Source organism: Microtus ochrogaster, linkage group LG1 (assembly GCF_000317375.1).
Source record: "Microtus ochrogaster isolate Prairie Vole_2 linkage group LG1, MicOch1.0, whole genome shotgun sequence".
NCBI classification, from domain to species: Eukaryota; Metazoa; Chordata; class Mammalia; order Rodentia; family Cricetidae; genus Microtus; species Microtus ochrogaster.
Genome location: NC_022027.1, coordinates 23,318,420 through 23,330,475, shown reverse-complemented (window position 1 = coordinate 23,330,475; position 12,056 = coordinate 23,318,420). Strand labels below are relative to the sequence as shown.

The window sequence follows — 12,056 nt, the reverse complement described above, 5'->3', positions numbered from 1 at the left end:
ATGTCACCTGTGAGGTGGTCCTCTGGTATACTGCAGGGGTTATCTTGATGGTGTCATCATTTTCACAGGATCTGGATTGCCTGTGAGGTGGTCCTCTGGTGTACTGTGGGGGTTATCTTGATGGTGTCATCATCTTCACAGGATCTGGATCGCCTGTGCGTGGTCCTCTGGTGTACTGTGGGTGTGTGGGGGGGGGTTATCTTGATGATGTCATCACCTTCATGGGATCTGGGTCACCTGTGAGGTGGTCCTCTGGAGTATTATGGAGGTTATCTTGATGTGGATTGAGGTGAACTTGGCAGCAGTAGACATTGATGGTGTTGTGTTTCCTGATCACGGATGCTATGTGATCAGCTTCTCTAAGCCCGTGTCACCTTGATCTCCCTGCCATGGTTCACTTGAACTGTGATCTAACATAAAGTCTTTGTCAGGTATTTATTCCAGCAACAGGAAGAGGAGCTAAGATACTGTTTCACACACTAAACATTGACTTCCTCTCAAGGATGCTTTTGGTATTAAGCTAACACCTGCCCTTTATTCTTCAAAGTGGTTATATATTTTCACAGACCAGCTCTGCACTGTATTATGGCTTAATTTTTTTTCTTGTGTATCATACTCGTTTCTGGTTTTGCTCTGCACTTTTTTCCTACAAACAGTGGTCCGTCTTACAGGTTTTCTGTGTTTCATTATATGTGACATTTTTCCTGGTGTCTTGTGCTCTCTTGTTCCCTCTAGACAGTTTACCCATGAGGCCCTTTGCTCAGTGGTTTGCCTGCTTCCTTGACCCCCCAGTAAGGGTAGATAAGGGAAGTAGCATCTTCATGATTAGGGAAAGGTATTGAAACTCTGCCATTAAGATGGTTTGCAGGTGACTCTCCAGTTTACACAGTTTCACTCATCAGGGGCCTGTTTGTTTTCTTTGTCTTCAAAATTATTTCCACTTCTTTTGTCTTCTTCCTTTCTTTGGCACCTTTTGCGTTCATTTCTGGCCCTGACTTTACGGCATTTATGAGGAACTGGAGATGCCTGCATCATTATAATCTGCCACACGTAACCGAAATCGCCAGTTAATCAGCTTTTGAGGTTTGCCACTGCTTTGGCACATGGCTGTCTGGCCCATTGAGGAAGGATTCTGTGGTTAGTTTCCTCCTTCAGGTTTATTCAGAGAATGTCACCCTCACTTTCAAAATGAACTGAGTGCTGGCATCCTGACTAAGGTGGTGTAATGGGAAGAAAGTTGGTTAATCTACTAATTCAAGTCTGTTGTGAGACCCAGCCATATGAATAATGTCACAAGCGTCATTTTTCCAACATTTTAGAATATGGCTTCTTTACCTTAGGGTTTTATAGAACGAACCACTGTCCCAGGTGGGTCAGTCTTTCTCACTTCTACTCATAGGATGACTTGAGTTGGAAGTTGGAAGTCAAGTTGGAAGAAATATTGTTTCTAAGGACTACTGTCTCCAATGTTGTGTTCTGCAAGGCTTGGGCTCCCATGAAGAACACCTCTATAGACTCATGGAAGCATGATAGGTAATCCTTCTCCATCAGTATAGTAAAATTTATTCAGAAGACAATGGTGCCAAAGGCTTCTATCACTGGGTATATAAACACAGCTTCAGAGGACCAAGTATCTTCTTTCATCTAACTTTTCTCATCATCCTTAGAGACACATCTGAGCAGCAGGCTCTCTCTGTCTCTGTGTGTGTGTATGTGTACCAATACGTGTGTAACACTAATAGTTTTAAAAGGTCATGAATTCAAGAGGGAGTGGGGAGACATGGAAAGAGTTTGAGTAGAGAGAGGAAACTGTGATAATGAAGTAAAATTTGGTACTCACAAAATTATAAAAAAACAAATTTGAATAAAAAAGAGACCCTAGCAAATTCTAGGCTAGTTATCAATACACTGTTCTAAAATATTAGAAGAATGGGCATTTCTTGCAGTGTTTAATGTAATTAGGATTATTTGTTTTTACTGTTGTAAAAACAAAAGGGTAGTGCATTCCAATTTTAAAGGCTCTGATTCCTGCAGGGGTTGAGTATACAGCAACACGGCCTGGCTTCTGACAGGGAGCTGATAGCTCCTTAAGGAAGTCTTCAGCTCCATATGGTGGGGCTAGTGGTCTTTGCTTTGAACACCTTGTGATCCCTGTTGGTACATCAAGGTTGAGAGTGTGTGGAGGTGCTGGGAGGAAGCGTTCCTGTGTGCTGACTCCTGTTGCCATTGTGACAGACTCACTCCCAGGGCATCTGTTTTGTGGTGGAACTTCCTAGAAGTGTCTCTGCACTAAGCAACGGGCAGGAAGTACTTCTGTCCTTAAAACCAAAATAGACAGTCTCCCTCATTATCGTAGCTCACAGGCATGCAGTTTTTAATGAGATGGGCACATCCCTTGTGGTTTTCACAGATTTAATGATCAGATTATTTAATGCAGAGCTTAGGGGGAAGTGGCCATGGCAAAACAGATGATGGAGATGTTGCTGGAAGTTAAAATAACAACTTTATTCTCTTTCTGTGTTTTATTTTAAACATTTTTTCATTTTTTATTTTTGACAATTTGTAAAGAGATTTGCTTGTCTTATTTTAGTATGTTTTGGTAGATGTACACCCTTCTCATGTTTTAACATCAAAAGACTATTACCTGGGGACAAAGTAAGTCTTTTCAAGAAGAGTTAGGTGTGGTATGATTCTACATAGTCCTGGCTGTCCTAGAACTCACTCTGTAGACTAGGCTGGCCTTGAACTCACTGAGAGCCATCTGTCTCTGCCTCCTGAGTGTTGGGTTAAAGGCATGTACTACCACCGCCTGGCAAGAATGGATTCTGCTGACCAAGAATAAGGGTCTAGGGTACACATAATGGTGAACTCTTTTGCAGAGTACTTGAGACCTCTTTGATAAGAATGGGTACTGTTGGCTAAGAAAAAATGCTCAGGAGTCTGGGGGGATTTGAGTGAAGCCTGGCTCTCCAGATGGCAAAAGATCACCAGATTATTAACTAATCCACTTCCAGTCTTCTGGGCCAAAACAGATGTAAATCTTTTCCACTGAAGAGAAAACCCTGCAAGCTTAACATTCCTGGTTTCTCTAGTGCTGTTTGTAACCATGAGAACCTCTGACTCTCTAGGATAGGGTACAAGAAGATGTTTTACACACTGCCTGGTAGCAGATATCTCTGTAATAGTTGCTGCAAGGGTTATTCTTAAAGAGAGAAAATGCTCATGAAGTTTTTATAAAGAAAGAAAGACCTTCAGCTAGATGCTAAAGAAGAAGCACAAACAGAAAAACATATTAGAAAACAAAAGTTCAAATCTGCAAGTAATAAAATATTTATATTTCTTTTTAAGTAGTTAGGGGCATTTTATTTATTTGTTGGAGGAAGGCCACTTGTTTTGTTCCCGGCCACTTAGCCCCGAAATAATCACACAGAAACTGTATTAATTAAGTCACTGCTTGACCCATTAACTCTAGCTTTTAATTGGCTGACTCTTACCTATAAATTTAACCCATTTCTATTCATCTGTGTGTGGCCACGTGGCTGTGGCTTACCAGCTAAAGTGTGGCATCTGTCTCTGGCTGGGCTACATGGCTTCTCTCTGACTCCGCCTCCTTTCTCCCAGCATTCTGTTTTGTTCTCCCTGCCTAGCTCTGTTCCCCTATAGCTCTACTATAGGCAGTTTCTTTATTAATCAATGATATTCACAGCATACACATCATTTATTAGCCAAAAAGCACTGTTTATCAAAAATATTTGGCTCAGGCCAGGCTAGGCTACCCAAGAGCCCATCTAAATACTAAAACTCATAATCATTACTGTTGCTTTTGGAGAAGAGCATTGGGAGGATAGCGGGAACCACATAGGGCTGTGTCCTCTGCTTCTACTCTAGAGTTTCATTAGTGTTTTAATCTCTCTCTGAGAGCTGTGTAGAGGAGGCATTGTGAGCCCATTTCACAGATGCAGCTTCAAAGCCTCATAGCCCCCATGGCCTCTCACTAGTCCAGTGACAAAGCTCTCAGTTCCCCAGGTTTCAAGTATGCCCTTGCATTTCCAGAGGTAGCTGAAGGAAGAACCAGTGTTTCTGTTGTGCCACATCAAAGGGCCTGTGTTAGGCTTGGCTGTGTTTGTACTTCTTGACTTCAAACGCTTAAGGACTAATACTGGAATTTTCTAAGAAGGAAGAAGTAAACAAAGAAGGCATCTCAACTGCCTTGTGTGTTCAGGCACCCTGCACACTTCAGACCTTGTTTGTAGCTTGGTATGTTGAGCTTCAGCCTCTTATATCAGGACTTCGGCTTTCAAGACCATTGCTGAGTTGAAGGAAAGGGAAGGTTGGTGCTTCAGGTTGCTCTTCAGGGTGACAGGGGAAGTGACCTGAAACAGAGCATCCTTCCAAACCTAGCCACCACAGACAAGCCTGGGGCTAGAGGACACAAGCCCTGTGAAGCCCAAAGGTTCCGAGACCCTTGCCACTGGCCTTTACCAGGTTGCTGTAGCCCCTCTCCCAGCAGCTCACACATGAAGTCAGTCTCCCACTCGTCTCTGTGGTTTTGGCTGCAGGCCTGGGTCAATAACTTGTGTTTCTCTCTAGTTCTCTGTGCTATACTTTGCAGCTGGTGACTGAGCTTCAGTGGTCTTTCTGATTGTCAGTTTGTCCTGTGTGCCTCATGGCGGGAGAAAGCCAGCTCCTGTGGACCACAGAAGGCGTGTTCCTTCTCCTTGGAGTGCCTGGGCTCATGTTCCAACACAGCAAAATAATTAGTGGTGTCATTGATGACCGTGTGATAGCAAACAATGATTAATCATACTTGGAATTCTCTGAGAAAAACATTAATCCTCTGTGGTTGAAATTAAACCCGTTTAGTGCTGAGACTGGTTGTCCCTTCAATTATTATGAAACTCTTGACCATTCTTAATGACTTACTCTTTGAGTTTTTTTTTTTAAAGCATAATTCTTACCATGTTGTAACAGCTGGGATGATGGTGGATTGTGATTTAATGAGTCACAGGATATGTTATTTTGAAGAACACAAGCCACCTTCTTGGTAGTTCCTCTGATTTAAAAGAAAAAAGTTCCTTGGGCAATGCCAGTATTGAAATTTTGTTTGCAAATTCATCTTTAAGGTCAGTATCACCAAATAGTTGCACAGGAAGACGATCCTGAAATAGTTAAGCGAGGACCAGTGGTAGCTTGGGGAGCTGTTGACATAAAGTATTTACTTAGAAGAGAATTCTTAGCATTTTTGCCCCATGTCAGCACAATAAGAATTTGCAGGAATGGGGGTCACATTAATGTACTTGTCGGGGATTAATGACCTGCTGGAACATTCGTGGTGGGGAATATGTTATGGATAGTGTCATAAATGCAGTAATTAAAAGACTGCACACTGAACACTTTAGACTGGCAGAGAGATTCCTTCCCTTCCCTGGCTTGCATTCGAGTGAGTGCTGTGTTGTTTATCTTGCTCCCTTGCCTTCTGGAGAGTGGAAAGGTGAATGCCCATATCAAGGGGTTGTTTCTGTGCTGCCAGTGCGCTCCAAGGCCAAGTGCAAGCCCAGTGTGTACAAGCTGCTTTCCACGTGAGCCCTGCAAAATAGTGTGTTGGGGATGTAATGCTCACAACATATTATTTCTGATCACGGGCACAATGAGACTGGGAGGATAAAGTTACTTTCTCTCAGTCAGGGAAACAGACAAACAAACCTGTCATGTAGAACATACTGGTAAACTATCCCTCCCTTTTCGAACCTCTGTTATTGAGATTATTTCCAGACAGATATTAATGTTGTTCTTCTGTACACTATATGAGACGTGTTCCATAGGGTCTGCAATGCCTCGGAGCTCATGTGTTAAAAGGGAAACTAATAGAATTGCAAATATGTTAGGACAGAAACACAGGCCGCACCTGGGGTGGATTTTCAAGGTAGTGAGTCTTGATGCTGTCCTCCCTGTTTATCTTGCGGTCCCCATGGGTTGAAGCCAGGCAGGTGGCTGTGAGGTTGAGCATCTGGGAGCAGTGGCACCACACTGCTAGAGTGATGAGCCTGTCCTTCAGAAGGACAACAAAGCAGGTGAGCAGATGTAGTCTTCAACTCCTGTTCCTTTGTGTGCTCGGAGTCTTTACACCTCTGCTGATTTCCCGCTTAAAGAGCATCATCCCATAATTTCGGCCACCAACCTTGTGCTATGTATTTATGAACTCATAAAGACTCCCTTTTCTGTAAAATAATTGTAGTTGGATGCGATTTACAGTGTTCCTTTGAGTCTCTCAGGGTAGGACAGCTGGACTGTTTCTGTTCTCACCATTTAATTGGCCTCCTTACCCTTTAGCTGGGAAAATTATTCAGTCATATACTGGTTTATTGAATCATTCACATTTATTGCACGCTGACTGTGTTCTGTGCTCTAGGAATACAAAAATGAATGACCCAGTTAGTGGCTTCTGCTGCTTTGATACATGTTCTATGGCGGCTAGATCTATGGCAGCTAACCCGAGTGATGAGCACTCATGGTCTATGAGACTGTCGCCATAGTGGTGGCCTGAATCGCATTTCTCTGTAGAATAGGCAAAAGGCTAGAACAGTCAGACACTGCCCGGGAGACTGCACATCCGCTCCTCAAGGTGTTTTTCATTGTGTTCGGTTTCTAGTGAACATTCCTGCTTTTGCTGTTATCATCGGGATTTATTCCAGTAGCTGAGTTGATCCATGCATTCCTAACCCTGTGAGGAAAAGCCTGAAGTGGGGTGTGTATGGTCAGTTTTTGAGGCATTGGGCTAGGAAGTCTCTAGCACATGCCCCTGTCATCTCCACCCCACCCCCACCCCTGCCCCCTGCTTTATTTGTCAGTGTCTGCCTGTTGCTGCTTAGGTGGGTATCCTTTTAGGTGTTGGAATTGCTGTGGCTCACAAAGACTGGCGGATGGTGACAGAGCCCTGATTGTAGCTAGGGAACTGTAAGCAGACCTTTGGAACATGGGATCATTGGCGCCCAAAGCCAGAGGTTGTCTTAGGAAGCACTTTCTTCCACATCATTCACCCATGCGCTGCCTTAATTCTAGCAGGCAGTGTGCGTCCCTGCTTTGATAGCCAGCATGCATGTTTGTTTACCTTTAAACAGGGTTGGATGGTTTTCATTGGGCACGGGGGCATGGGTCACATACCAGAGACCAATATCTGTCTTTTCCACTGTTTACTCGTCACCTCATTCTTGACAAAGAACTGTGCGTGCATGCGTGTGTGTGTGTGTGTGTGTGTGTGTGTGTGTGTGTGTGAAGTGCAAGTATCAATGTATACAAATATAGGGGACAGAGGAGGACATTGAAAAATCTTCTTCTATGATATTCTCTGTCTCTCTGTCTGCCCCAGGAGTTGTAGATGAACCTGAAGCTTACTGTTTTGACTAGGTTATGCTAGTTGACCAGTGACCTGGGATCTGCCCATCCCCCGTCACCCCACCCCTACCCCGTTTACTAGCATGTAAGGCCTTACCTAGCTTTTATGTGTGTGTTAGGGACTGAACTCAAGTCCTCTTGCTTTCACCCCAAGTGCTTTTCCCAATGACCTGTCTTCCCATGTATCCTCAGGAACGGTAACGTCATTTGGTGTGCCTTCTCTAATATCCCAGTTCTGCTGTGGATGCAGTATAACCAGATTAGCCCTTATGCTCCTTCCAGTGTCAAGGGCTGTGGATTGTTCTGTTACGTCCAGTCTCTTCATCTGAACTCCTGTCCACTTTCCTGCCTCTGGAGAGCTAATTCATCTTTTCTTGCTCTGGTTCTCCATGCCTTCCTTGCCACTGTACCAATTCCTTCAATGCACAGCTCTGTGCATCTACTGGTCCTGAAGCTCTTACAAAATGGTCTGTCCCCTTACATGCTACTCCACTCGGTCTATTGATGCCGTTCCCTGTCTCCTCCATGGCACTAACTCCGCCCTCAGTCAAGGCGGCCAGCGACTTTTCAAATGTCAGAATCAAAAGTATTTTTGTTTTTGATCTTCATTTGCCTCTGTATCCCATGGCGCTTCTCTGGAGACCTCTGTAGCCTAGTTTTTGCTAAAACAAGGGCGTGGTTGGCTTTCTGGTCTGACTTTGCTAGCGCCTGTCTCTTGGTACTAATGGTGTAGTCTTCTCTCTGCCCACAATCCCGTGAATCTGTGACATTGCTTCTATGTCTCGGCCTCTCTATGCAAGTTCCTTAGTTTATTCTGTCTTCTTCTCCAGGCCTCGAATCTTCAACGCCTCAGTTTTTAAAGCTACAGACCAAAAGCTAAAGACCTTTTGGTCTTAATATTCCTTCCCTGGTGCTCTACACTTTAGATCTAAGGCCATCAGTCTGCAGGGAGTTGATCAAGTTGTTCTCCCTGTGGCATCTAGATGTTTCCAAATGCTAATTTGTTTCATTCTTCCCTGCTCACTTCTATTTTCTCAGTCTTCAGCCTGCCTCTCCTGTCTGCATGGTTGTAACAAGTGGGCTGGCCTTGCTACTCTGCTTCCACTGTGCCCCTTTGGATCCACCTGGAGAGAGTAAACCCCCTGGAACCCACATCTTACCCAGTTGTCTGGCAGCACCCCGGTCTAGTCAGAGATTTCTGAAAGAGATACAAAGTAGCCAGCCGGCCCCAGTCTTCTTCCCTGGGCTGATAACATGGGTGTCATTCTGTATGGGACCAAGAGCAGTAAGCCATATGGTACAGTTTCTCTCCACTGCCTTTGCCTAACTCCAGCCCAGCCTTAGACGTGTCAGATACGGTTTGTTCCTGGATGCCTTCTCTGACCTCTTCTTGTCTGGGCTAGAGCCCTCTGCTGGGTGGCAATCAAATCATTGCACTCATCCACCACCCTACAGGGCCCATTCTGTGCAAGTCCCTCAGCCCAGTGAACCACTATCCTTAGAAACCGAGATGCTACTTTATTCATCTTGTTGAGGAATGCTTGATTTCAAGTAAAGTTGTAACCTGTGCTTTTTTTTTTTTTTTTTTTTTTTTTTTTTCGAGACAGGGTTTCTCTGTGGTTTTGGAGCCTGTCCTGGAACTAGCTCTTGTAGACCAGGCTGGTCTCGAACTCACAGAGATCCGCCTGCCTCTGCCTCCCAAGTGCTGGGATTAAAGGCGTGAGCCACCACCGCCCGGCTGTAACCTGTGCTTTTTAAATGAAAAGTTAATGAAAGTAAGTCCACAGAAATGCATAAAAATGTGAGTATCCTTTCAAAGGGAGCACAAAAGGACCTCTGTACAGAGTGTAATTGATGTGTGCAGAAGTGTTAGTGTCCCTCCCTCCCTCCCTCCCTCCCTTCCTCCTTCCCTCCCTTCCTCCCTCCCCACTTTGACATGTAACCTCTCCAATTCAATACATTTTCTTCTTTCCATTTGAGTTCTTATAGTATTATTGGCAGGGTGTTAGTTCAGGTGTCACGGCAACAAGCCAAGCTGGTTCCATCCTTGGCATTGACTATGGAGATACACAGTCTTCCCAATGCTGTGGGATAGGTGGACTTTTCCTCCCTGACTAGTGATTCTTAGGTACCTGCCCTTTGGTCCCACTCACCGCAGGGGCCACATGCTAACCTTCTGCAGGCTCCATGCCCGCCTGCAGGGACAGAGTGATTCCTTCCCGCATGTAACAATGAATAATTCATAAACACGGTTATCTGGAAGGAGGTGGTCATCATTAGCATTTTAATGAAAAAAACGCGATCATTATCCTAAGACTGTTTTATTTCTACCTTTTTGTGTCCTCTCCTTCAACAGCTAGCCATCTCACTGTTTCCAGAGTCCTTGGGAGTTCCGGAGTCCCCTGGAAACCTGCTGACTGTCGCTATGGGCAAAAGGTACCTACAGGCTTGCCGGTGTCCGAGCAGCTCACGTATGTATGCCACCCTGCACGTGTGTCTTCTTCCTCCATCTCTCCCTTTACCCTCCCTCCCTCCCTCCCTCCCTCCCTTCCCTTTCTCTTCTCTAACTGTAGAATATCCCAGGGCTCTAACCTGGTGAACGCTCATAAGATATATATGAGTGTATTTACAAACGTAGAAGAATGTTTTGTTCTCTGTTAAGGTTTTCATCTCAGATAGTGATGAATGTTATCTTAATTAGTATTTTTATTATAATCAAGTATCTTGATCAGACCAGATGATGCTTCTGTATTTCAGTGTATCCATTCATATGTGGCCTTTAAAATGCTTTTTCTTTTCTCATCACAGTATATAAAACATTTAAGACAATAGGAATGCCACAAATTAAAAGCATTTCCCAGTGACTGTTTTAATTCCATTAAAAAAAAAACACACACACAAAACCCCAAACCCCACTCTGGTCCTAGAGAGGCCCCAGCAGTGTGCCTTTGTTTTCTGTGCTTTGGGTAGAATGGCTTGGTTCGTGGGTCTCCGCACTCACTGTAGGCAGACACACTGCCCTGGAGAAGGCTCTCTGTCTTTCAACACTGGCCCTCATCCAGCCGCTTTTGGGAAGTGGTCTGTTGCTCTTCGGATGGCCCTTACCCGCTGATGAATGTTGCTGCAGGAAGAGAAGGGGCTGCCTCCCATCTGACTGTCTGCACCTTTGTTGATGTCTTTGACCGTCTTATTCTTCACTTCCTTTGATCTTCCAGCTGTATAGATGGTTCATTTATTTTGTTACTTTCCTTTGGACTCTCTAGAATGTTGGTCCCCGGTCAGGGAGGCGTTGGGATGTCTCCCCCACACTCATTTTGTTCCTATAGTGATATTTATTTATCTTCACCCTGCAGCCCCATTTCCTTGTGCAGCTCAGGTTTTGTTTTCTTCCTAGAAAAGTTAGAAACCTCTTCAGGCGCTTGTATAGTCAACCTGGCTATTAGAAGCAGTGGTGTTTTAGAAGCCGTGGGGATGGACTGCTTGCTCCTCGCAATAGCAGAGATTCCTCCCATCAACCACCAGCAGCAAGCCAGCAGCACTGGGGCAAACAGGGACCCCTCGAAGAGCTCTGCTACTGCTGGGCGGATGGCTCAGCAATCAAGTAGTCGATCTTCTCGAGGACCCAGGTTTGCTTCAGAGCAGCCACAGGGTGACTCAAACCATCTGTAACTCCAGTCCCAGGGTCTTTGTCCTCTTCTAGCCTCTGATGGTAGCAGCACACCTATGGGTGCACATACACACATGCAGGCAATCACCCATACACAAGAAATAAGTCTTTAAGAACATAATTAAAACAAGAAGTAAAATGAGCTGCCTTAGAAAAGAGCGTCGCCAGGGTAACACGTGTACCTGGGTGCTGTTGAGGGAGACAGACGGACACATTGTGGCCAATGCCTGTGGGAGCTGAGGGTGGATTTCTATATTTTTAAACTTTAACATTTTAAGTGGTTATGTAAGTACCTATGTAATCTCTATTTTGTCCCTTACCCTCAAAGCTGAAATAATCTGCGATCTTGCTGGGGGTGGGGATCCCTACCCTTTCTGTAGGGGGACACTGAAAGGCATGCACACTGTTGATCTACGTGCCTTGGTAGGCTATCTGACATTTTCTTCTTGGCCTGCACAAATGCTACTTTCACAGGGTCCACTCAAAAGTGTTGGGAGAGGGATTCTTCCTTCAAAATTCTTACAGTTCTGTTGCTTGGGCTCCGAGAAGAGCGGTGAAATAAATCTAGACAGGAGACTCGTGTTTGTGGAAATGCTTTTTCCTCACCGTCTGGGAACAGAGACACCACCTGTGATTTTCTTGAACATACTATGCATTCCATGTCTCACAGGCCTGTACTGCCTGTGACTTTCAAGGAATCACTTCTTTCCCTCCTGAGGTGTTTCCTACCTAGAACTCTCTACAAGAAAGCTGTTCCTCTCTCTCTTTCACTGGGCCATGCATATTTAGCTGGCCTCTGAGTGGAGGTGGCTTCCAATTGCTGTTCCAAGGCTTCTGCTAAGGAGGTCGCCTGCATCTGTTTGGGATGGAAGGAGAGGGTTATATGTCACCTGGGGCTGCCCTCCTGGGAATCTAGACAGTAGCTCACACCCTCTTGTTTCCATCTCTGTGGTATTTATCTATTTATGTATTTTTATTTATCTCTGTGCTGTCTGTC

General features: G+C 44.8%; 1 protein-coding gene across 16 annotated transcripts in view; it reads left to right on the top strand.

Moving 5' to 3' along the window:
* The window catches only part of Apbb2 (amyloid beta precursor protein binding family B member 2), a 337,583-nt gene that overhangs the window by 133,024 nt on the left and 192,503 nt on the right, over nt 1–12,056 (top strand). For 15 of the 16 annotated variants that reach the window (XM_026785195.1, XM_013350791.2, XM_013350789.2 and 12 more), the window contains exon 3: nt 9,749–9,863. The gene's annotated coding sequence lies outside the window, so the exon portion shown is untranslated. The remainder of the gene's footprint in view (nt 1–9,748; nt 9,864–12,056) is intronic. The other variant, XM_026785184.1, reaches the window with a different exon arrangement.